Source organism: Malaya genurostris, chromosome 3, assembly GCF_030247185.1.
Source record: "Malaya genurostris strain Urasoe2022 chromosome 3, Malgen_1.1, whole genome shotgun sequence".
NCBI classification, from domain to species: Eukaryota; Metazoa; Arthropoda; class Insecta; order Diptera; family Culicidae; genus Malaya; species Malaya genurostris.
The window spans coordinates 301,072,309-301,099,976 of record NC_080572.1 but is presented as its reverse complement, the minus strand read 5'-3'; the positions used below and the strand labels follow the sequence as shown (position 1 = coordinate 301,099,976).

The following is a 27,668-nucleotide window of genomic DNA, read 5'->3' as shown; positions in this document are numbered from 1 at the left end:
TGAGTATTTTATTTTGGTTCTCTGGTAACTATCAGGCTAATTTAGAATTATCGGCGATAGATTTTTCGGATCTAATTTGCAGCGCTTGTTCCTCGATGATTTGTTAATGGATTTTCCTCATTTAAATGATTCCAAAGCTTCAATATTACAAGCTTAAAAATGCTTTAATTTGTCAACGGATCGGTTTGCATACCTAAATCTCCATTCCCATACGTGTTAATAACAACAAGTTACAATATGAACAAAATTTAGGAATTTTGTTGCGTATCCATTCCGTATATTCCTAATATGCTAAAGCGAAAATCAATGTAAGTAACTAAATATTTTATGCGGACTGTTTCACATGTTTTCTTCCTCGTATTGGTGCCATATTATTTACCAACACTTTCTGAAGATTATCGACGATTTTGACGAAGGATTAATAAAATTACACTACTATTGAGTTTACTGGTACAATATTTTTTCGTTCAAATAAATAAAATCTTCTCTTGGATCGATAAACTGTTTATAAAATTAATAAGTTTGTACGTTTCTCGAAAATTATTATCATAAAATAAAATCGTTTCATTTGTTCAGGTTTAAATCTTTAGGTTGTTTGTTTCTAAAATTGAGCTTTCAAGTAACGTTGAATTCATCATAATTGACTTCTAGTTAAAGGACGTTATTCAAAAACTTAACAATGTAAAATTTTGTGGAAAGGGATTAAAATTGAATAGAATCAATTATCAAAGAAGAATCTAATTGTCAATTATATCATTCGCTAACAATCTAAGCGCTCAAACTAGACCAAGTTTGTGATTAGTCAATTGAATAAGTTTTTAGTTTAGTGTATCATCGTCATTATCATCTTTATTTTTGTATTAATTATGAAGACCCTAGAAACGTTCCATTTTTAATGTTATTGTGCTCGGTCGTGTCTTGAATACAACCCTCTAATTTTTTTTTTACACAAATTTTCAAAGTTACGCGGTTTTCTTGTTTTGTCATAGAAAAACATGAAATATCGAGATTTGGTGATATCCCGATCTTTTTTTATGTCAACTCTTTGCCACTTTGCCACCACCACACAATTTCTCGATTTTCGAGATCTGGCTAATCTAAGATAATTTTTTTATTCAAAAATATTTTTTTTGGATTGTACCAGATCTTGACGTTTCATGCATTTCTAAGATATTTGGCATGAAATAATCTTTAGTTTTGCGGTTTTTCACGCGGATTTTCAAAATTACGCATTTTTTCTACGCGATCAAACGAAACCTCAGTTTACCTAGAAAGCATCTTTATATAATCGTGCTCAAATTGAACCGTGCAATATTTTTGTCTCTATATAAAGGATATAGAATTGTTAAAAATATCGACTTTTCATATGAGCCCCGGAGACCTCTAGTTTTAGGTACCATTCGCTTCAGTTCGACGAGATCGAAAAATGCGTTTGGTTAAAAAAATTTCAAACCGTGTGAATCGAACCCAACAATCTTAAGCTAGTTTGGAAACCAAATGGTCATAAATTAAGTGCGAAGAACAAATGGCCGACACAATCGGTTCATGATATATTACGGCATAAGTGACGTTTATTCTTTAATGATGTTAACAAAAACTTGTGAGAATGAGTCATTCATTAGTCAAAAATTTGTTTCAACAGTGCCTAAACGTGCTGCGGAAATTATAATCTACTTTGTCTGTAAATCTACTTTACAAACAATTACAACTAAAGTATTGTTGAAATAATTGAAGCGGTACGTCCTTGACGATATCTTGAGAATTCCACCAGATCTGGGTAGCACTCTTTAAGATTTTGAATACATTTTCTGGACATCCAGACATTGTAATAAAAACCGCTTTTAGCGCCTATGGTTTTATTTTTTCAATAAAAGGTATATATGAAGGGCAATGTTGCTTTCTCACTTACAAACATGATATGTATTTTTTCATCTCTCAAAATACCCATATTTTAGTCTCATTTACCTCGTCTCAAGACTCGTTTTCATTTTTGTACGAATATGCAAGATTGCCGAGTACCAAATAAAGCCGAAAAAAAGAAGAAAGAGCGAGTAAGCAAGACATGCCCAGCGAGAGAACGACCCAATTTCACTTGGGCAATTTTGACAGTAGGCGGAATGCAGCCAGGCTTCTGCTGGTTGCTAGTATTCCCCACAAGCGGGTTTGTTTTCCAAGATTGATCTAGACTGTAGATTGAAAACTACAAAATTTTTTCTATCAACTTTTTTCAAATGATTTTAGTCGAAGAATATAAAAATTTAGAGTCGATTTACAAAATAAACACAATTTTTGATTTTATTAAAATTTTGTACCAATATTTATGTTTCCCATCAACCATTCCAAAAACATTTTTTGAATACGGGTGCGACCGTAAACCAATTTCTAAATTTCTGAGTAGTGTTCGAGTAAACGATTTGTAGATTTTGTTTCAAAAAGCCACTTTGCATACTAAATTTTTCCAAATCCAATTTATCTTTGATTTGAATGAAATTTTATCGCAAAATATATACACTGAAGTCTGGGGGATACGTACCGCGTAAAAACAAACCGCGCAAATATAAACCACGTAATTTCGAAAATCCGCGAAAACAAAAGTCTAACATCGGAGAATCCGCGTAAAAAACCGCATGTCTTTGGAAATTCGCGTAAAAAACACAAAAATAAAAAAATAGTTTGATTGCCATTTTTTTAGAAATGCATGAAACATCGGATTCTGGTGTAATCTCAGAAAAATGTGTTTTTTTTTCAAAAAATATCGACTTTAGAACTTCGGAAAATTTTGAGATTTCTGAAATCGAAAATATTTTTGTATGCCAAATGTCTTAGAAATGCATAAAACGTCGAGATATGGTATAATATAATAAGTTTGGGAAAAACGACTTTAGGCCTTAAGGACTTTCAGACTTCGTAACTTCGGAAATCCGCGTAGAAATTAACCGCAAAACTAAAGAATTTTTTTTTGATTCCAAATGTTTTAGAAATGCATGAATTTTAATTTTATTTAAATCAAATATTTTCTAAGTGTCAGACAGTTGACTTTAAAAAAATTCAGTACAACACCAGATATCGACATTCCATGCATTTTTAAGACAAAGAAAAAAACCCGAATGACTCTGAAAATTCGCGTAACTTCGGAAATCTGCGTAAAAACCCGCGTAGCTTGGGAAATCCGTCTAAAAGATGCCCGTAAGAAACCGCATGAAAAACACCTCAGTGTAATTATTAAAAAAAAAAAGATTTTTTAACTAAAACTATTTTTTGTCCAGCACTTTATTAACATTATGTCGTTTATTTAGTCTTTAGGCTTTCACCTAATTGTGGTCGTTTGTGGTTGGTAAGGAGCATGATTACCGATTTTGAACAAAATTTCATCAGAATCAAAAATTGTGTATCGACATTAAATTTTCAAATAAAATTTTTTCAGTGTAGGATCCAAGTAGGAATTTTTCCTGTATAAGTTGAAAATTTAACTGATTTTGTGAACACTAGTATAACACTTTTAGCATTTCTCTATAGTAAGATATTAGAATTGCTGGAAAAACCGACATTCGAACGGAGCCTCGGAGATCCATAGTGGTATATACTATTCGACTCAGTTCGACGAGATCGGAAAATGTCTGTGTGTGTGCACTTTTCGAAGATATTTTTACGCGCTCTATTTTCTCAGAGATGGCAGAACTGATTTAAACAAACTTATACTCGTTTGAAAGCTACTGTTGGGCCATTGATCAAGTTCAAAGATCAATTGGCTGTGACTTTTGGTTCCGGAGATATGATGGTATAAGTGATGTAACCGACAAAACACGTTGATTTTTACGCTTTACATTAGTACATTAAATTTCTGAAGTCGAAATGTTTTTTTAAAGCCAAAAATCTTAAAATTGCATGAAACTAAATCTCGACGGTTCATGTAATTCTAAGACTTTTCGCATCAAAAACACTTAATTCGGTTTATGAAACGAAAATTTAAAAGAATATCGATTTATTATTAGCAAATAAATGAGAAAAATTATAGTCATACCCCAGTAACCTTAAGAGAAAATAAACAAAGAAAATCTGTCACTTGCTAAGCAGTCGTTTGAATAAAATCGCGAGATAATTTTTCATTCTAATTTACATGATTCAAATGATGTTTGTGTTCTTAGGTAATGGAATTGTGAAAGACCCAACCAAATCGCTCGATTTATTCAGGGGATTTGTGTCTGACAACGATGGTGATAGTCATCGTTTTACAATATATAGAATATAAAATTAAATCTTAGAACTCCAGTGCAACAAACTAAGTTTAGCAAATTATTTTAACCTATATATACAAATGATGACATTTTATTAACAAGTGTTCATGCTTTTCTATGTGAAAAAGTATTCTACATGAGGGTTAAATGTAAACTCAGCTGAAATTTTAGTATTTCAGTCAGTTTATTTGCACTTATCTGACAATTAAATTGTGTCAAACCAATTGAATCTTAAGTGTCATGCAATTGGAATCGATTTGCTGTTTGGTAGTTGGAATGGAAGTGTATTATCTATACCTTTCAATGTGATTTGCAATTTAAGTGTCTAATCAAATGCGGAAAATTAAATGTAAAACTTTGATTGCCGTTTCAACCTTCCGAGCGAACGGACGTGATTTGGATTTACTGCGAAAGCATTGAAAACCAGTTGTGTGTGTGTGATAAAGTGGTCGGACGATCGAAACGATATTGTGTGATAGACAATAGTGCTTTTTCCTCTGAGAGGTTTTTTTCGCATTATATAATAGAACAGTGCCTTATTGTGAGCGGTGGATCGAAACGGTACCGTTAGCCGGTTATTGTTTCGCCGATCAAGGCCAAGTGTGCGGATTATAAACAAGCGGCCATTGTGTGAGGATTATAAATAAGTGTGCTTTTTCCTCTCGGAGGTTTTTTGCACATCATCAAAGCGGCGATACGCCGACCGACGAAGACCAGCTTGGTGTCCCCCGTTGGATCTTAAGTTAAGTACCGTTACTTCGATTATTCGTTTTTGACCATTATATTTCCCCCCGAATTACTTGTTTCTGCGCGGAAGTAGTTCCGCGACATGTCTAATTTAAGTCCTGGCCCCCCCGCTCCCGATGTTCAAATGGAGACTTCCCTTGTCTGTAAAATGTCCCGCATGAAGAACTATCCTGATGGGCTCGCACTACCGGCCGGGCCTTACGCGGTCTATTTCCGGACCAAATCAAGAGAAAAAAATTTAAATATTTTAAAAATATCGCGAGACCTGTTTTCGCGATATAATACTATAAAAAGTATTGATAGAATACGGCCAGACAAGCTCAGGGTCCTGTTTACCAGCTCTAAACAGGCTAATGAGCTTGTTCAAAAGGATCCCTTTACGCAGGAGTACCGCGTCTACGTGCCCGCTCGCGAAGTAGAAATCGACGGTGTGGTCACCGATTCGAGTTTGACTTGCGAGGATATTCTTAAGTACGGGGCGGGTTGTTTTAAAGACCCCTCACTTAAGAATGTCAAGATACTGGATTGCAAGCGATTGCATTCAGTATCAATCGCAGGGGATGGAACAAAGTCTTATCCCCAATCAGACTCTTATCGTGTGACCTTCGCCGGCACTGCTTTGCCCAACTACATCCTCTTGGACCGGGTTCGTTTGCCTGTTCGTTTATTTGTACCCCGGATAATGAATTGTACCAATTGCAAACAACTGGGGCATACAGCTACCCATTGCAGCAATAAGCCACGTTGTGCTAACTGTGGGGAAGCTCATGCGGACGGCTCTTGCGGTAAGGATGCTGAAAAGTGTCTCTACTGTAAGGAGGGTCCACATGACCTCTCTGATTGTCCCGCTTACAAACTGCGAGGTGATCGAATGAAGCGTTCCCTAAAGGAGCACTCCAAGCGTTCCTTCGCAGAGATGCTTAAAAGTGCCACCCCTCCTAAACAGACAACGAATCCATATGCCTGCTTGTCGACTGACGAGAGCGATTCTGACGACCCTTTGGAAGGTCCATCTTCAGCGGTCCCTCATAGCTGTAGGAAAAGAATGAATAAATCTTCTCATAAGCTACCTAGTAAGGGTTCGAAGGTGTCTTCCGAAGGGCTTCGAAAAGTTACAGCTAACGGGAATCGGGAAAAATCACCGAAGCAAAAAGCTCCTGGTCTCGGAAAGCTCAATTCCGAGATGGAATTCCCACCACTTCCAGGGACTACAAAATCCCCAAGCGTCCCTAAAAATCCACCAGAGAACCAACTAGGTGCTGGACTTATCAAGTTTTCTGATGTTGTGGACTGGATTTTTACAACTTTCAATATTTCAGACCCTCTTAGAAGCATTTTAATTGCTTTCATGCCTACAGTAAAAACATATTTGAAGCAGTTGACTGCAAATTGGCCCCTTCTTTCAGCGATTGTATCTTTCGATGGCTAAATCATCCACCGAGGTCACGGATCTAATCATTGTTTTACAGTGGAATTGTAGAAGTATTATCCCAAAAATAGATTCATTTAAATTTCTAGTAAATAATCTGAAATGTGACGCATTTGCATTGTGCGAAACTTGGTTAACTTCTGAAATACCCTTAAACTCCCACGATTTTAACATTATTCGCCTGGATCGAGATGATCCCTACGGAGGAGTACTTTTAGGGATCAAAAAGTGCTATTCTTTTTATCGAATTAACCTCCCCTCGATACCAGGTATTGAAGTTGTCGCATGTCATGTTACAATCAAAGGTAAGGACCTTTGTATTGCTTCCATCTACATTCCCCCAAGAGCCTCGGTTGGGCATCGGCGACTCAGTGATATCATTGAGCTCCTTCCCGCACCGACGTTGGTTTTGGGAGACTTTAACTCACACGGTACGGGATGGGGCTGTCTTCACGATGATAACAGATCAGCTATGATCCATGATATCTGCGATAACTTCAATATGACAATATTGAATACGGGAGAAATGACACGGATTCCTGCACCACCAGCAAGACCAAGTGCGCTGGATTTATCCCTTTGCTCGACATCGCTACGGTTGGATTGCACGTGGGAGGTAATTCCTGATCCCCACGGTAGCGATCATCTACCGATCGTAATATCAATCACCACGCGCTTAAAACCATCGGAGACAATCGATGTTTCGATTCACACGAAATATTGATTGGAATAGCTATGCGACCTCGATATCTGAGAAACTTGAAAGAACTCAACAACTTCCTCCGGAGGAAGCGTACACGTTTTTGGCTGGCTTGATTCTCGACACCGCGACTCAAGCTCAGACGAAACGTGTACCCGGCGCAAAAACTAACATCCGTCCTCCCAACCCGTGGTGGGACAAAGAGTGCACAAATTTAAACGCGGAGAGAGCCTCCGCGTATAAAATATTCAGAAAAAATGGAACACCTGATAATTACCGGAATTACGCGGCGTTAGACGTTAAAACTAAGAACTTGATTAGAGCCAAGAAACGTGGTTACTGGCGTCGGTTTTTTAGACGGCTTTACGAAAGAAACATCTATGAGCACTCTTTGGAACACAGAGCGACGAATGCGCAATCATAACACCACGAATGAAAGCGAGGAATATTCCTACCGCTGGATATTCGATTTCGCTAAAAAAGTACCCGAAGATTACCCGCGCCGCGACACCAAATACAAACGAAACACCGTTTTCGATGGTAGAGCTTTCACTTGCACTCTTGTCATGTAACAATAAAGCCCCGGGATTGGACAGAATAAAATTCAACTTGTTGAAAAATCTGCCTGACCCTGCCAAAAGGCGCTTGTTGAGTTTATTCAATAAGTTCCTTGAGGACAACATTGTTCCACATGACTGGAGACAAGTGAAAGTGATCGCCATTCAAAAACCAGGAAAACCAGCCTCCGATCACAATTCATATCGGCCGATTGCTATGCTTTCCTGTATCCGGAAATTGTTCGAAAAAATGATTCTCTTCCGTCTAGACAATTGGGTCGAAACTAATGGCTTACTTTCAGATACACAATTTGGTTTCCGCAGAGGCAAAGGAACGAACGATTGTTTGGCGTTGCTCTCAACCGAAATTCAAATGGCATTTGCTCGTAAGGAACAAATGGCGTCAGTTTTCCTAGACATCAAGGGGGCTTTTGACTCAGTTTCCATAAACATCCTATCTGAGAAGCTGCATCAGCATGGTCTTTCGCCAGTTTTGAATAACTTTTTACATAATCTATTGTCTGAGAAACACATGTATTTCGCGCATGGTGATTTGTCGACAATACGATTCAGTTACATGGGTCTTCCTCAGGGCTCATGCTTAAGCCCCCTTTTATACAATTTTTACGTAAACGACATCGATAAATGTATCAACACATCTTGCACGCTAAGACAACTTGCCGATGACAGCGTTGTGTCTATTATAGGACCCAAAGCTGCCGATCTGCAAGGGCCGTTACAAGATACTCTTGCCAACTTATCCACATGGGCTCTTCAAATGGGTATCGAGTTCTCTACGGAGAAAACTGAGCTGGTTGTATTTTCAAGGAAGCGAGAACCAGCACAACTACAGCTTCAACTAGGGGGTGAAAACATAGCTCAGGTCTTCACATTTAAATATCTCGGGGTCTGGTTCGACTCCAAAGGCACATGGGGATGTCACATTAGGTATATGAAACGAAAATGCCAACAAAGAATCAACTTTCTTCGTACAATAACCGGATCGTGGTGGGGTGCCCATCCAGGAGACCTGACTGGCTGTACCAAACAACGATATTGTCCGTGATGGAATACGGATGCTTTTGCTTCCGATCCGCGGCAAACACTCATTTCATCAAGCTGGAAAGAATTCAGTATCGTTGTTTGCGTATTGCCTTGGGTTGCATGCAATCGACTCATACGATGAGCCTCGAAGTGCTGGCGGGCGTTCTCCCATTGAAAAACCGGTTCTGGGATCTCTCATATCGTTTACTCATTCGATGCGACATTTTGAATCCTCTGGTGATTGAAAATTTCGAAAGGTTAGTTGAGCTCAATTCTCAAACCCGTTTTATGTCCTTGTATTTTGATTACATGGCTCAGAATATTAATCCTTCTTCGTTTGTTTCCAACCGTGCTCATTTCTTGGATACTTCTGATTCTACTGTGTTTTTCGATACTTCCATGAGAGAAGAGATTCGTGGAATTCCGGATCACGTGCGCCCTCAAGTGGCCCCAAATATTTTTTATAATAAATTTAGAACAGTCAACTGTGAAAAGGTGTTTTACACTGACGGATCAAACATCAACGAGTCCACAGGCTTCGGTATCTTCAATCAAAACATCACCGCTTCGTACAAACTCAGTGATCCGGCTTCAGTTTACGTCGCAGAATTAGCTGCTATTCAGTACACCCTCGAGATCATTGAAACCTCGCCCAAAGACCATTACTTCATTGTCACGGACAGTCTAAGCTCAATAGAAGCTCTCCGGGCAATGAAGCCAGGAAAGTACCCCCCTTATTTTCTGGGGAAAATACGGGAACACTTGAGAACTTTATCTGAACGGTCTTATTCAATATCGTTAGTCTGGGTCCCTTCGCATTGTTCCATTCCGGGAAATGAAAAGGCAGACTCATTGGCTAAGGTGGGCGCATTAGAAGGTGATATTTATGAAAGACCAATCTGCTTCAATGAATTTTTCAGTATTTCTCGTCAGAAAACTCTCGAAAGTTGGCAAACTTCATGGACGAATGACGAACTGGGACGATGGCTACACTCCATTATTCCTAAGGTATCAACGAAACCGTGGTTCAAGGGGATGAACGTGAGTCGTGATTTCATTCGCGTTATGTCACGTCTCATGTCAAATCACTATACATTCAACGCACATCTCCGGCGTATCGGGATCGTGGAGAACGGGCTCTGCACCTGTGGCGACGGTTATCAGGACATCGAGCATGTCGTGTGGTCGTGCGTAGAGTATCGCGACGCCAGGTCGAAGCTACTGGAATCCCTCAGGGCCCGAGGTAGACCGCCTGAAGTTCCGGTTCGGGATGTGTTGGCGAGTCGGGATAGCTCATATATGCTTCTGATATACGAGTTTCTCAAACACATTAATATACAAGTGTAATCTGTTACATCTGGCTTAGAAAGTTCCTCCTATTTATCGACGTTGTTTCAACTGTGGCTAAGAATAATCTTCACCTGCAGGTTCGACACTAACTTCCGCCGATTATCCCGATTCCTCATCTGTCCAGCATCTTCATCGGAACTAACAAGATCTTTGTAATGTCACTAACCTTTTCGCTTCCCCGCTCCCCGTCTCTTCACCATCTCGATGTCAACTAATTAGATCTCTGTCGTTTTAGTCATTTCATTCCCATATCCCCTTTTTACTCCGTTTTCCGCAATATTTACTTCGCTATTTTTTTTTTCATTTTCTTCTAACAACACCATCATCGCCCACGGAAACTTACCAACAGCATGCGGGCCACCCGCCGGGTATTCGTAACCTGGGGGTGTTTCCCGCGGACCCACACGGACCGAAGAATGCGGCCAACATGAACATTCACCAACGCCATATGGAAGACTCTCATGAAATATTCAATTCACCGGCCACTGCCGATCACCAGCTGATGGCTGGATCTGCCAAAGTCAACCATTGCGACCCAAATATGACATTACTCAATGATACAACCCTTAGTTTTAAGTTAGTCGTAAATTAAAATTAGTAAAAGCCCTTGGCATCTTAGAGCTTAAGCAGTGTGCCTTAAACATTATATTCTTGAATAAAAAAAAAAGCACTGATTTCATTGTCAACATGAAAAAAAAAATGTAAAACTTTCATCCAACGTATCGATTTTTATCAGTGTAATGCGTTGTGCTTTGAAATAGATGGCGAGGCTGTTTATTCCATCCAGTTGGTTTACTTCTCATGTAAAAGTTTTACCCATTCCGTAGGTTTGTTTAAGAAAATATCACCATGTTAGTAACTATTTCCTTAATTGATACACGATTCTTATTTTGCTGTATGTGATAATTTGCTAACAACATCCTTTTTTCATTGTTCATGAAATGAAACCTAGAAGGCGCTGAGTAGTTGTGAGTTTTGCATTAGAAAGCCAATATTCAAAGTCTAGAAAATATCATTAAAATCTGATAGAGTGCTGCTATTTTTGGTCGAGTTGGCCCGAAATTCGTCATAAACAGTTCAAAAGAAATTTTCAAAAATTCCGATTCGTATACAAACTTCATATTCTGAAACTAAACGTTAGGTCTGAATTTTAAAACTATTTTTCTGAACCAGAATTTTATTTCTGAACTCAGTTTCAGTATTTAATTCCTAAATTCAGAACCTGCATGCTGGAACTAAATTCGGAACATGGATTGTGTAACTAGATTTTCCAACTGAGTTCGTTTATTAACGTTCGGCATTCAAGATCAGAATTCAGTTCTTGAACTAAATTCATGACCTGAACTGTTGATCTGAATTCTGAGCTTAAAATTTGCAACTGAATTTGGAATTTAGTTCTTCAGTCCTGGGCCAGAATTTTGGTTCTGGTCTAGATAAATAAATGATAACAAAAAGTACATCATAATCACCCTTTTTGGTCAAAATGAAAAATGTTTATTTATTTCTAAATCGTCATAAAATTTTTAAACACAATTTTTTTCAATGTAGGTCTCTAGTAGGATATTTTCAGCATTTTTTCGAAAACTCAAGTTTTACCCTTTTCAAGAAGACAATCCATCAATGTAATATACCCTAACTTTCAACGATATTGAGCCTCGAGTAACATGGTTAAATGGGTTCTACTTTGAATGAAAGTTTCCTATAAATTATAATTATTGTCAATTGTTCATTATACTTCCAAGGAATGGGAAAAAACTAATTTAACTAACTTAAGATAGTTTGCCAAGTCTACATCAAACAACAAAACTCTTATTCGAAGTTGCTACTCATTTTAGGCATCACGTCTGCTTAGTGAATATTAAAAAAAATGAAAGGGTTATGTGATCTATTTATAATCACATAACGTTTTGTAATTTGAGAATCCGATAGAATACACGAAGACAGGTTACGAAGGATGGCATTCAACTATCTATAAGACACATGCTTGTAAGCCTTCCAGCAATGTTAAGAAGTTGAATTAGGACGGTTAGGACAGCCGTTTTCCGAATGTTTTATCAGCATATCAGCAAAACTTATCTAGTTCTGTTTGTGTGTGAAACTTCCAATTACACATAACTTCCTAGTGATCCAATCGTCATCCTCAATCCCGTGATGTTACATAATCTATGGTTCGAAAGACTACGCCGCCCAAACCGTGCCGTGACCCGTGCCATTCGCTATTCGCAACACGTGCTTGTAGTATGGCATCTCTGGCAGATGACATCAACTGCTTCGATGCCAAAAGGAACCCTCGGGGAATGTCCAATTTAAAGCAACGCACTCCGCCTGCCGTCAGCCCAATCCCAAATCATCCACCCGGCACCGGAACCGGAGGGGTAGCGACAGAAACAGGCTGACTGGCTGGCAACGACAAACGAACGAAGGCATCAAAATTAATTCACTCAAACACTTCCACAGACAAGCACACATTCAGGCCATAATGTTTGATGATGTGGCCGTACTCCAAAAAAAAAAAACTTCCCACTTACACGCTTTTCCTAGCGGTTCCGGAATCCTGCTGGAATTGGTTTTGCTGATGGAGTGCTCCTGTTGTATTGCGAACACAGCAGCATGCCACTACCGAAAGCTTATTTTGTTTCACATATCGACGACGTCCAGACACGGTACACACATGTGGAACTGCTGGAGGAAGCTGGGCACACTGCCATGGTGGCGTACAAAGGCTCGCCACACGCCACAGCCACTAGTGCTTTTACATTGGAGCTTGAATTTTGATGAGGGTTTGCTGCCGTGCGGTTTGTTTCAGACTAGAAAAGTTGGAAAAACGTGGTCGCATTTCCATTCAAATTGCAAGCAGCCCTCACATAGCCCGGGATTGATGTTTTAACCCGGCAAATAAGTTTGCTGGGAAGCTATGAAAAATTTAAATTAATTTAGATAAAAGTTGTGATCCGACGAGTCGAGAGAGTTTCTTCTATGGGCTTAATGGTTTATGCACGGAGGATACGAATTTTGAATCGGCAACTGGCAGAGGACAAAATGTTTCGCAATGCTGGGAAAATAAAGTCTCACACGTCAATATATTCCAAACATGTTCAGTCCGACGGGGATTACGCAATTTCGTTCACGTTTGAACCGTTTAAAAGATTCAAGTGGGGAGCGGATACGAATTTCGTGAACGCGCACGTACGTTTGTGCGAACGAGCCACGTGTCATGTTTAAATATAGTAGAAAAATGGGACCTGCTCGAGGGACAACCTGACACCATACTGCCAGCATTGGAATGGAAAAAGCATAACAAAAACGACGGATCAAGGTGATTGCGACGAAAGAAGTAAAAAAACGATCCCTCGGGAGATTTTGAATGATTAAATATGCATGTACAATGACAGTACAACTGGCAGGTCAAGTTCAACGGAGGGGGTTGCTTGTTCAGCTGTCAAAAGAATATGGATGACACAAATTACGAAACGATTCAAAATGTCTTTTTCCCTACTGGCAAATTTTTACGGGTTGCCGTTTTGCTTGCCTGGAGTGGAGCAAATTTACGAATAAAATCACAGAAAAGGTAAATCGTATTCTATTCCGGGAAATAAGAAACGATGAGAGTATTAAAAGTTAGTTGAATTGAAGGTAGTTGGAAAATTAAATTCGAGCCTTCAATTAAAGTGATGAATTTTTATGTTTGAAATCAATTCGTTTATCATTCCTGATTTAGACTGCTGCATAGAATACAATAAAGGCTGAATAAAAGTAAATTAAAACGCCTCCAGTGTTAAGAATCGAATATCTTTGACAATGGTTTGTTTACACTTATATAGAAAACAACTGGTGCTAGTTTGATCTAAGTAGCCGGTCACGTTCAGAAATAAATGTAACTCGATAGAAAAAACTCTTCTTAATCCACCTAGTAGTGTTATAATGCCTTTCTCTTCTTCCATAACAGTCTCATGAAAATATATATCATACTTTTATTAAATAATTTCGGATACTAATTTTGACACCAATTGATTCAGATTGATTCGAGTAGTTCACAAAAACATTCTTTAGTGTGTATATCACACAGTCAGCATCATTTTTCACCTTTTTACCTTTTTTTATGAATATAAAAAATAGGTATAGATTCGCTCAAACTTTAGAAAAATTTTCCATGGTCCGGAGGGCCGAATGTCATATACCAATCGATTCAGCTCGACGAACTGAACAAATGTCCGTGTGTGTGTGTATGTGTGTGTGTGTGTGTGTGTGAGTGTGTATGTGTGTGTGTCTGTATGTGTGTTGTCAACTATAAGGTCGAGATCTCAGAGACTGATTTTGATCAAACTAGTCCCAAATGAAAGGTCTCCCCGTCACCCAGAACGCTATTGAATGGTTTTGAGAACGGATGTTCACTTTTTGAGTTATACGAAGTTTTATGACAAAATTTTTAGTTTTTTGACAGTATCTGTCACACTTGACCTTGAAAACAGAATATGTTTCCATACTTAGATTCCACACGGTAATAGCTATCCAATAAGCCATAGATTATTAAAATCCGTCCATTTTCAACGGAGATATCGACATTTTTGTATAAGTGACTTTTTCCCCTATTTCAGCAGTAGGAGTTTTGAGCGCTGTATAACAAAGCAATGCTTTTGAGCATCGTGAAACACGATTTTTATACTGTTACATACAATTATTTCTAAGTACCATAAAGACTGGGTACAGCATCCTTTTTCATGACAATTTGCCTCGGACCGATTTTAGCACGGCTCGTTTTTGGCAACATAATCGTTCGAATATGGCATATGTAAACCAAATGGTATCAGCATTTTAGAGTTGGAAGTAGTTCCATAATTATATTGATTTAAACTACTTACAGCAATAAATTCTGGAAGAAAACGATTTCCATATACCATACGGCTCAGTTAGTCGAGATCAGCAAATGCGTGTGTGATAAATAATTTCACTCAATTTTCTCGGAGATGGCTAAACCGTTTTCTGCAAACTCAGATTCATATGAAAAGTAGTATACTCCCAAAGAAGGTTCCTGAATTACGTTTGGATCCGACTTCTGATTGCGGAACCACAGGATGATATGTGAAAAGAAATTAAATTAATGGAATTCATTTTTCTCGTAGATGGCTGAACCGATCTAAGATTCAAATGAAATCTAAAAACCATCTATGATTCAAATGAGAGGTCTTGAAATCCTATAAAACATCTTACTCTTTAGTCAGATACGACTTCTGGTTTAGGAGATACAGGGTGATTAGGATAAAAATGTCCATTTCACATAAATTAATCAATTTTATCTGGTTTGCAGATTTGGATAGTCGTTTACGAAATAAATTTATTTCAGTTTAAGCGGTATTCGTTTTTGGATTCGGAATGTACCCCCAAATTTTAATTCGCACTACAATTTCTCAAAGATGTCTACACACTTCTCAGTAAATTTTTTCCGATTCTGGAAAAACAGATGATGAGTTTTTAAAATTCATATCGATATAGAAGATGTAAATAGTTTCGCGTATTGATTTAAGGCCATTCGAATCGGTTTGGGTTATGCTAGTTCCTGAATACCGGCTCTGGAAGTACCATAAATAATGACGAAAAATTCTAAAGTGGAACTTACTTCGACATCTCATGGAATGTTCAATCGATTGTCACGTTAAGATTGAAATTCGATACGATTTGCCTTTTCGACTTTACAGGGTAATGAGTGATTAAAATCTCAATTTGCCGTTTAAAACGACGATGGTTAAAATAATGTCATGAGAACTAAAACACCTAAGAATATCCATGCAAAAAAACACATGCGGATTGATAAAAAAAGGTATCATCTCACTGCTAGGTGGATTAATCACGTTTTTCTTGTAAAAATCGATTTTTGGGACTTAGAAAAAATATTAAAAGTCCCAGAAAGTCGATTTAAAAAAAAAATGTTTGCGTTATCACTAAATTTCGAAGTTTCATGCAATTTTAAGATTTTTGGCATCAAAAAAAAATGTTCGATTTCGGAAATTTCCTGTACTCCCCTCTATGAAGCTTTTTCAAGATCGAAAATTTTCAAACTTTAACCGCTGGGCAGCACCCCTTACCCATGTCCGATTTAGCTCAAATTTTGCATGAGGATTTTTTTCGAGACGCTTAAACATCTGAACAATAGCGCTTTACGAAATTAGAGGTGATCCCAAAATATTGGCACCCTTATATACATTAGAGCGGTAAAAAATAACGTGTTTTGTCGGTTACGTCACTTTTACCATTATATCTCCGGAACCAAAAGTCACAGCCATTTGGTCTTCGAACTTTATCAATGGTCCGATAGTAGCTTTCAAAGTAGCATAAATTTGTTAAAATCGTTTCAGCCATCTCTTGGAAAATCGAACGCGTATAAATATTTTCGAAAAGTGCACACACACACACAGACATTTTCCGATCTCGTCGAACTGAGTCGAATGGTATATAACACTATGGGTCTCCGAGGCTCCGTTCGAAAGTCGGTTTTTCCAGTTTCGACGAAGTGACTCTTTCGGCGAAATGGCATTCGGCAAAATGACTCATTCGGCGAAATATCATTCGGCGAAATAACCCTTTCGGCGAAATGTCTTTCGACGAAACGGCTTTCGGTGAAATGGTTTTCGGCGAAATGACCCTGATCCGTTTTAAACCAACCGGTTTTCACATTGATTGCAAATAATTTTTCTTTATGACAAAAGCATAGTGTAAAAACGATCCATCACTGGCAACAATAAGCAGATCGAGGAGAAAATTAGAAGAATGAAACAGCGAAAACATGAAAATTTGGTAGAAATTATTACCCAGAATGAAGATTACCTCACCGTGGAAATGCTCTATCAACTAAGCTACTCTGGTACATGAAGATTAGAGATGATCGGTTAAGTAATTTCTTAAACGCGTACCCGACCCGAAAACGAAAATAATTTTTCTTCCAAACCCGAACCCGACCCGCACCCTTTAAAAATAAAAATCGAGTATTCGGGTTCGAATACCTGAAACCCAACCAAAATGTTGATCCCGAACCTGACATGTACCCGTTTAAAATGAAAAAAAAAACGTCACCAGTACCCGACCCGATCCCGAGAAAAAAAAATTTTTTTCTCACCCGAACCCGATCAATACCCGACCCAACATCTCTAGTACATGTATGAAAATTCGAGAAAGTAATCGCAAGACCATGTTTACGTTTCGTCTTCGATTTACTTTAGTAATATAATTTTAAATTACATCAGACGATGCAACGGAAAAATATAGAACAATAACGTTATGTGAGATTATCATCGATTGGTAGTAATTGTCAAAAAATGAACTATTCTTGGAGCCGTTAGGTCACAAAAGCGCATCAATTTTTAGTGAAAAATCGAAGGCAAAGCATAAAAGAATACGATTGTATACGCATTTTCCCAACAACAAAAAGATGACTTTGAAAATTGAAATGTCTTAAGTGTCCGAAGTTCGAAACAAAGCAGTATGACAGCATTTGAACTTTTCCGTGCGAACAATTCGACAAATCCGTACCCATGGTTAACTTTTTGTTTCACACATTTATGTGGCTACTTTCCATGTGATGCAGCTATGGTAGATATGCTATTGGTTTCTTCCTACCATCGAACATAGCAACTTTGCCCTTATTCCAAAACTTCAAACAAAGAGCTTCGATATCACAGCTGACATCCAATTCCAAGGGTGAAATCATTGTTTGTTCTGCTTCGATGCAACTCGAACCATCCGATTCTGAGGGCGATATTGATAGAAAAATACCATTTCAATACACCCTCTTCCGCTCTCTCTCTCCACCATAGCTCTATAACGTGTTGTCGTCCTTCAGTTCCTGCCCTGCCCTGCCCCGGAGGCCAGCAGTAGCGAGTGCGGAAAGTAAGTGAAAACTTTGTCAATATTTTCCACAATTTTATGCAAAGCAAAAAAGATGTGCTTCTTCGTCACTCTCTTGGAATAGAGTTTACCGAAGGGATCGACCAATTTCCACAGAGAAGTGAGTGAAAGTTCAGGCATACTTCTTGGGTCGTGCTGCGAACACTGTAAAAATTAATTAGTTGAAATGAAAACCAGAAAATGAGATTCCTATTTAATTGTTTGAGTAAAGTTTTAAAATTTACGATGCTGTGAAAAAACTGAATCATCTTCTATCGGTAGAAGGAAAGAAACAATTGCTGTCGTTACCATTTTTTTCTCTCAGTGTACCCGTTGGCAACAGAGGCCATAAGCTGGAAAACATGAATAAATAAACTATAGCTTCAGATAAGGTGAGGAAACTAAGTAAACCTTCTCAAGTTTTTATTTTTTACTGGCGAAGAATTCTGCGGAAAGCTGCTTGGGAAGAAAAAGGCAGAAGGAATCTGCTTAGGTTGCATCACACACACACACACACACACCAGACGAAGTTGCCAACTAGCGAGAAGAAGGAAATTCGCTCGGACGAGCTGGCATGTTGTTGTTTTGTGATGAAAAACTACTTAGGTGTCTTAAGACGACGAGTTTAACCATGTTTTGCAAGTATTTCTGTTATACTTTGGCTACTGGTTTTTTGCTTGCATTTGTGTCTTAGCGAGTGAATGGCCGGAAATGCTTAAGTGAAAGATTAAAGTATTCAACTGTACTTACCAGCTAGTAGCTATTCATGAACTAACGCTTAGAGTTTTTTTTCCTTCGTGTCCTGCATCCATTTCAAAAAAGATCAAATTACTCGTCTCAGAACTGTTATTTCAAACTTGCTAACACTGCAATAGAAGAGCACACTCATTCACGTTACTTCCCACGCTCGGTCAAAGTCTAATAACTCACCGGTCGTTTCCCCGGTAGGATATGTTGTCCCAAGCCCAACAAAAACTTTCTTCTTCAATCTTTTCCTATTTTTATTTTCTTCTTTCGCTCCAAACCCGAACCCCTCTGCTGCTTATTAGCCTCGGTTATTTATGGGTTCATTACGACCTTCATTTCTCTTCATTCACCATCGGCCGGCGCCGCTGTGTTGATTGCTGGAGGTGTACTATCATAAATATACGCGAGTTAACCTTTGGCAGCTGGATTTTGCCCGGGCTGCTCCCCGAACTGCACTGGTTTATGGATGAGCTTCGAATTTGATTGCGCACTTTAACGACCTCCATATATCCGGACTCCAGCATCTGACGTTGGCCGTCTGCAGGAAAAAAAAATAAACAGAAAGAACAATTTAGCTGAAAAATTGATTGAATTTTTACGAGTTCGTTATTAAACGGTCGAACAAAGTTTCAAGTCACCTGTAAATGTGCAGCTAAGCAACTAATCAGGCGTCTCCATTTTCATTGTTCTTAGGGAGACACTTTGTAGTTTTTATTAAAACTGACTGGAATCAGGGCCAGGCGATTCAGAGCATAAGACACCGGTTTTACAAGCACATTTGTCATATGTTAGACAGCCCGATTTGGAAGGATTCTCAGAGCCAGTAGAATCGTGGCATAAGCCATGCAATGGTTTTGTGAGATAAAAATGTCAAATTCCATAGAAGAAATGTACTACTTTGAGATGATGATGGAAACATACAACATACTGAAGCTAGACGGATCGGACTGGTGGTAAATGTGTCGAAATACATTACAGGAAGAGTATGTCTTTTGATTCAGTAATAGCCGTTCAACCGAGAAGGTTGTGTATAGAAGCGTACAGTTTAATAACGCTGGTTGGTTTTTTTTTTTTTTTTTTAAATAACTATTTATTGGAATATGAGTTAAAATTGAATTATTAAGATTTAAATTGGGTGTTCAGCCACAAGTGGTGACTTTTCAGCCCTGTTATATATATATATATATATATATATATATATATATATATATATATATATATATATATATATATATATATATATATATATATATATATATATATATATATATATATATATATATATATATATATATATGATTTGGTTATTACCATGAAGACATCATTTGCTTCCGCAATTCTGAGATTTTTGTGTAGGGAAAATTCTAAACCTACTTGTATTGTGTAATGGGGAAAAGGAACTTATATACTAACTTACTAACTAATACAGAGAGCGAATCGATTCAATTGAAGATTGCATCGATTTTTGTCGGAATTTGCTTATAATATTATGTGACATTACATCTAATGGTTCTATATTTGTGAGTCTGTGTAACTCATTTGTACTAAACCAGGGAGGACGCTTCAGAATCATTTTCAGAATTTTATTCTGAATCCTTTGAAGCGTTTTCTTCCTGGTGGAACAACAGCTTGACCAAATTGGTACCGCATAAAGCATGGCTGGTCTGAAAATTTGTTTATAAATTAACAATTTGTTTTTTAGACAGAGCTTAGAATTTCTGTTTATAAGAGGATATAAACATTTAATATATTTATTACACTTTGCCTGGATTCCTTCAATGTGATCCTTGAAAGTGAGTTTTTTGTCATACGTTAAACCTAAGTATTTAGCTTGATCAGACCATGTCAATTCCAAGCCATTCAATTTGAGAATGTGATTATTGTTTGGTTTAAGAAAAGAAGCTCTTGGCTTGTGAGGAAAGATAATTAATTGCGTTTTTGCTGCATTTGGTTTAATTTTCCATTTTGACAGATAATCACTGAAAATATTTAAACTTCTTTGTAGGCGACTGCAGATCACTCTTAGATTTCTACCTGTGGCTAACAGACTTGTGTCGTCACAGAATAGCGATTTCTGACAACCAACGGGTAGATTTGGAAGATCAGAAGTGAAAATATTATACAAGATTGGAGCTACACTCGAACCCTGCGGAACACCGGCTCGTACGGGTAGCAATTCAGATTTACAATTCTGATAGCTAACCTGAAGAGTACGATCAGTTAAATAATTTTGAATCATTTTGATCAAATAAATAGGAAACTGGAAATCAGACATTTTTGCTATTAAACCTTTGTGCCAAACACTGTCGAATGCTTTTTCTATGTCTAGAAGAGCAACTCCAGTGGATAACCCAGAAGATTTATTTGATTTTATCATGTTCGTTACTCTGACAAGTTGATGAGTAGTTGAATGTTCATGACGAAATCCAAACTGCTCTGGTAAAAAAATTGAATTCTCATTTATATGAGTCATCATTCTTAACAAGATAATTTTTTCAAAAAGTTTACTGATAGAAGAAAGTAAGCTAATTGGGCGATAACTTGATGTTTCTGCTGGGTTTTTATCAGGTTTTAGGATAGGAATTACTTTAGCGTTTTTCCATCTTTTTGGGAAGTAAGCTAATGAAAAACACTTGTTGAAAATTTTAACCAGGAGTCTCAAGGCAACATCGGGAAGATTTTTAATAAGAATATTAAAAATTCCATCATTACCAGGAGCCTTCATGTTTTTAAGTTTTCTAATAATTGATTTAATTTCATCAAAATTCGTCTCAATAATGTCATCGTGTGATAACACTTGGGTTGAAATATGATCATATTTCAGTGAGACTTCATTTTCAATAGGACTCACAACGTTCAAATTAAAATTGTGGACACTCTCGAACTGCTGAGCAAGTTTTTGAGCTTTTTCGCCATTTGTAAGAAGTATTTGATTTCCTTCCTTGAGAGCAGGAATAGGTTTCTGAGGTTTCTTAAGAACCTTAGAAAGTTTCCAGAAAGGTTTAGAATATGGTTTAATTTGTTCAACTTCTTTAGCGAAATTTTCATTTCGCAAAAGAGTAAATCTATGTTTAATTTCTTTTTGTAAATCCTTAACTATGTTTTTCATAGCAGGATCACGAGTACGTTGATATTGTCGTCGACGAACATTCTTCAACCGAATGAGCAGTTGAAGATTGTCATCGATGATAGGAGAATTTAATTTAGTTTGAGCTTTGGGAACTGAAAGATTTCTAGCTTCGATAATATAATGATTCAAATTATCAATTGCTGTGTCGATATCCGCAGAATTTTCTAAAATAGCTTCATGATCCACATGATTTTCAATGTGAGATCTGTAATCCAACCAATTTGCTCTATGATAGTTGAAAATAGAACTAATTGGATTAATTATAGCTTCGTTGGAAAGTCTGAATGTTACAGGAAGATGATCTGAGTCAAAATCAGCATGAGTAATCGGTTCACTACAAATGTGACTTTGATCTGTTAGAACCAGATCAATTGTAGACGGGTTTTTCACGGAAGAGAAACAAGTAGGATTACTGGGATGAAGAACTGTAAAGTAACCAGCTGAGAGTTGATTATGAAGTATTTTACCATTACTGTTATTTTGCCTACAATTCCACTGGACATGCTTAGCATTTAAGTCCCCTATTACGAAAAATTTCGATCGATATCTTGTAAGTTTTTGCAAATCGCCTTTAAAGAAATTTAATTGTTCGCCGGTGCATTGGAATGGCAAATATGCTCCAGCGATGAAATAAATTCCATGAATGGTTTCAACTTCGATTCCCAAGCTTTCAATAACTTTAGTATTGAAAGAAGGTAAAATTCGATGTTTAATTTGCCGTTGGACAAAAATGGCAACTCCACCACCAATTCCAGTAAACCTGTCAAATCGATGAACCACATAATGTGGATTACTTTTCAATTTTACATTTGGTTTAAGAAAAGTTTCTGTCACAATGGCAATATGAATTTTGTGAACTTTGAGAAAATTATAAAATTCATCTTCACTCGATTTCAAAGATCGAGCATTCCAATTTAAAATATTCAAATAATTATTTAACATCACTGTTAAATTTTAAATTCATTATAATATTATTTGCAAATTTCCATCCGATTTGAAATGCTTCAAAAAGTGATGAAGTCGAATTCATTTGGATGATCATTTGAAAAAGTTGATCTTGTAGGTAGATCATTTTATTTTCAGTTATATCGCCTAAATCGACTTCATTTAAAGAAGCGAATGGCATTGAAGGAATATTTGTAGGTAGACTGCCATTAGAAGAAGATGATTTGGTCGGTCTACCTATTAATAAATTGTTTTCGTTAGAAGAAGAACTGCAAGGCGGTCCTGTGTTTTGATTATTTACATTAGAAGAAATAGGAGATAGATTTCTACCTAATATACCAGCATAACTGACATTAGAAGAAGATGATGACGAGGTCGATCTACCTGTCAATAAATTGTTTTCGTTAGAAGACGAATTGGCAGGTGCCTTAGAAGAATTTTCAGGTATGTTCTGTAAATTTAAGGTCGTTGATTTGACTTGTTGTCTAAGCGAACGAGCGTTTAAAATTTTTTCCCTGACAGGACATTTCAAATAATTGGATTTATGATTTCCATTGCAATTTGAACATGAAAATTTATCAGTGGTTTCATTCATTGGACAAGCGTCTTTCGAATGCGATTTACCACAATTCAAACACCGTATATCCATATGACAATTTTTGGTTCCATGACCGAAGCCTTGGCAACGACGACATTGCGTTAAGTTTGCAATACGATTATGCCGTTTATAATGTTCCCAATGAATTTTAATGTGGGAAATGAAACGTACTTTTTCTAAAGTTTTCAAATTGTTTACATCACTTCGATTGAAGTGTATTAGGTAAAGTTCATGGGAAATTCCAGAGCGTGGTTTAGAAGTACCATTCGCTCTTTTTTTCATAAGTATTACTTGGGAAGGGGCAAAACCAAGCAATTCTTTTAGTTCATTTTTAATTTCATCAATACTTTGATCATTTGATAATCCTTTCAAGACAGCCTTGAAAGGTCTGTCTGATTTTATATCATATGAATAAAATTTATGAAGTTTTTCGGACAAATATCGAATAAGACTTTCGTAATCTTCCAATCCATCCACCAAGACTCGACATTCTCCTCTTCGTCCGATTTGAAATGAGACTTTTACTTCCGGGAGAAAAGTAGAAAGCTCAGTACGGAATGCTTTGAAGTCGGAAATCATCACCGTCACTGGTGGCATAGATTGATGTTTCTTCCCAGAACGACAAGCGTCCATTTTGGGAATTTTTGAAGAATTTTCTTCTATGTCGCTACAATCGGATTCAGGAAGAATCTCGTAAATATTGTTAGACGGCATAGGATCAACGGAAGGGAAATCCGTCCGTTGTCTTTTATTTTTACATTCAGATTCTATAAGATCATGAATGTTATTAGAAAAATGTTGAATAACGGATTGTGATTTATTCCGTATTGAATTATTTTTAGCCTTAGGCTTGTTGCCTTTCCGGTTGGACGCAGGCATTTTTGAAATTAATGAAATTTTAAATTAAATTAACTAGGCTAAATTAGTCTTCGATTAGACTCCTAGCTAGCCTTAAAAAAGGCTGATTAATTTCTTAGTCACTCTAATATCACTCTTTGTATCACTTAGTCACTCTAATATCACTCTTTGTATCACTTAGTCACTTAGTTAGTGATTCAGGTAGCCTTGAAAAAGACTGAAGCCTTGAATCAATGAAACTCTAGGTAGCCAGAAAAAAAATTCCAGGAGCCAAGAGCTATACGCGTGCGGTGCGAACGACTGTTCAACACCGACTCAACGCTGGTTGGTTTACACACGTTAAATACGTTAAATACGACAACGGTTGAACTACAGGTAGAAACCTGTTGGCAGCAGCCGTTAAAACGTATAGTCGTGCTGCATAAGAGAGCCCTAGTGCTGGGCCAAGCTGGTGAAGGAAACAACAAAGGGCGTTTCCCAAGCTCTACCCAGGCCGCAATATACAGCCACAAGTGCTGAGCAGGAGAGTGCAAAGGCACATCGAAGAGGAAGAGTGCAAAGGCACATAGAAGCAGGAGAGTGCAAAGGCACACCGCTGCGAAGGCACTTCGGTGCAGAAGCATATCGGTGCGGAGACAAGACAACTCGGTCTTTCCACTGCCATACAACACGCAGGTATACACCGGTGACCTGCGCTGGTTACAGCTGGCGAAGACAAAAGTAAATCGGAAATCGAGTGGTGCTTGATGTCAGGTAGCAGTAGCATCACATCCAACAAGAACATCTAGAGCAACGAGGATCTACACGGCAGTGCAACGGAGATAGACAACAATTTCAAGGTAGAAGTTTTTTCTTTTCCTTTTGATTGAGTACTGTGTAGTGTTGGTTTCAAATTTTATTTTAAAGTTTAGTTAAAAATTTTAATGTAATGGATGAATCCATGGACGTAAATCCTAGCATGAATCCGATACCCCCACGAACGAAAAAATATCAGGAGAGCTCTTCTGGGCCTTGGATAGTCTTTTTTAGACGTATATCAAAGCCATTAAACATTTTTCAAATTAATAAAGGTTTGACATCACGATACTCTTCAATCAAAGAGATCATAAAAGTAAATAACGATAAAATTCGTGTTGTGGTAAATAATTTGAAACACGCGAATGATATTGTCTCTTCGGAACATTTCATTAAAGAGTATAAAGTTTACATACCCTCCAAAGATGTCGAAATTGACGGTGTTGTTACCGAAGCGAGTCTTTCGGTAGATGATTTACTCAAGCATGGTGTTGGTCGTTTCAAGAACTCTATGCTTGAGGGTGTGAAAATTCTGGAGTGCAAACAACTGTACTCAGTAGTTCATGAAGAGGGAAAAAAAGTTTATCGCCCATCAGACTCGTTTCGAGTGACATTTGCCGGATCTGCGTTGCCGTCCCATGTCTATGTCGATAAAATTCGCCTCCCTGTTCGGCTTTTTGTTCCAAATGTAATGAATTGTACGAACTGCAAAAAATTCGGACACACAGCTACTTACTGTAGCAATAAACCAAAATGTATTAAGTGTGAAGGACCTCATAAAGATAATGATTGCAACAAGGAAATTGAAAAATGTATTTATTGTGGAGAAAGTCCTCATGAGGATATTTCAGTATGCACTGCATTTAAAGTGCACAAAGACAAAATTAAGCTTTCTTTAAAAGCACGGTCTAAGCGCACATATGCAGAAATGCTTAAAACGGTCATTGATGTCCCCCCTTTGGAAACCGAAAACGGGTTTTCAAATCTAGAGGAACCAGAGGACTCTGACTCTGACGAAAATAGTGAAGGTAATTCGTTTATCACTACCCAAGGGTCAGTTAAGAGAAAGAAGTCTTCCTCCAAATTACCAAAAAAGACACCTAAAATTTCATCTTCAAAAAAAGATCCCCGTGTTAAACAAAAAAAGTCAAAACCAAAGACTGTGCCTCCTGGTTTGTCAAATTCACAAACCAATCCAGGATCTAGTACAGAAAAAGATAATAATCCAGTGGGCTCCATTTCACAGCCACCAACAGGATTACTGAAGTTTTCGGAAATTGTTGAATGGATTTTCTCAGCATTCAATATATCTGAACCCTTAAAGACCCTCATAATGGCATTCCTTCCAATAGCTAGAACCTTTTTGAAGCAGTTATCAGCTCAATGGCCAATTGTCTCAGGTTTTGTATCTTTTGATGGATAATTTATCACCCGTCGCAAATGATACAATCACTGTCCTGCAGTGGAATTGTCGAAGCATCATGCCAAAACTTGATTCATTTAAAATATTATTGCATAGTCAAAAATGTGATGTATTTGCTTTATGCGAAACATGGCTTACTTCAAACATAGCTTTAAATTTTAATGATTTTAACATTATACGTCTAGATAGAGACTCTCCGTATGGTGGAGTGCTTTTGGGAATTAAGAAATGCTATTCCTTTTATAGATTAAACATCCCTTCAACTTCTAGTATAGAAGTTGTTGCTTGCCAAATAAACATTAAAGGCAAAGATATTTGCATAGCTTCGGTTTATATTCCTCCAAAAGCACAAGTTGGACAGCGACAGCTTAATGAAATGGTTGAAGCCCTTCCTGCTCCACGATTGATTCTGGGGGATTTAAATTCGCACGGAATGATGTGGGGTTCCGTTTACAATGATAGCAGATCATCTTTAATACAAAACATTTGTGACAATTTTAGCATGACGGTATTAAATATGGGTAGCATGACACGGATCCCAAGACCTCCGGCACGCCCAAGTGCATTAGATCTATCTCTTTGCTCAACATCAATTCGACTAGATTGCACCTGGAAAATACTGCCTGATTTACACGGTAGCGATCATTTACCAATCATCATCTCAATTAGCAGTAGCAATTGCATTGCTACTTCCGCTAGTATTCCATATGATTTGACAAAAAATATCGACTGGATTAAATACCAAAGTAGTATCTCTAGTATTTTGAATTCAATGGAAGAGCTCCCTCCACTTGAAGAATATGACTTCCTCATTTGTTCGATTCTGGAGGCAGCAGAACAATCCCAAACTAAACGCTTTCCTGGGCCAACGACTAACAGAAGGCCTCCCAACCCCTGGTGGGACAAAGAGTGCTCAGAGGCTAAACTCGCAAAACAAAATGCTTGCAAGACGTTTCTAAAACGGGGAGGAGGAACTCCTCAGAATTTTGAAAAACTTATGGTTTTAGAAACCAAGTACAAGAGCATACTTCGAGCCAAAAAATGTAGCTATTGGAGACATTTTGTCGAAGGTTTGTCAAGAGATACCTCAATGAGCACTCTTTGGAACACGGCCAGACGAATGAGGAATCGTAACGTGGGCAATGAGAGTGATGAATACTCGAACCGATGGATATTTGACTTTGCTAGGAAAGTTTGCCCAGATTCTGTTCCTACGCAAAGCATTATACGGGAAT

At 37.7% G+C, this 27,668-nt stretch overlaps 1 protein-coding gene across 4 annotated transcripts in view; it reads right to left on the bottom strand.

Annotated features, from left to right (window-relative positions):
- LOC131439116 (chondroitin sulfate N-acetylgalactosaminyltransferase 1) overlaps positions 1-27,668 on the bottom strand; it is a 134,209-nt gene that overhangs the window by 85,137 nt on the left and 21,404 nt on the right. For all 4 annotated transcript variants that reach the window (XM_058609737.1, XM_058609738.1, XM_058609740.1 and 1 more), the window contains 2 exons: positions 18,868-19,222; positions 18,688-18,803 (listed from right to left, as the gene is read on the bottom strand). The gene's annotated coding sequence lies outside the window, so the exon portion shown is untranslated. The remainder of the gene's footprint in view (positions 1-18,687; positions 18,804-18,867; positions 19,223-27,668) is intronic.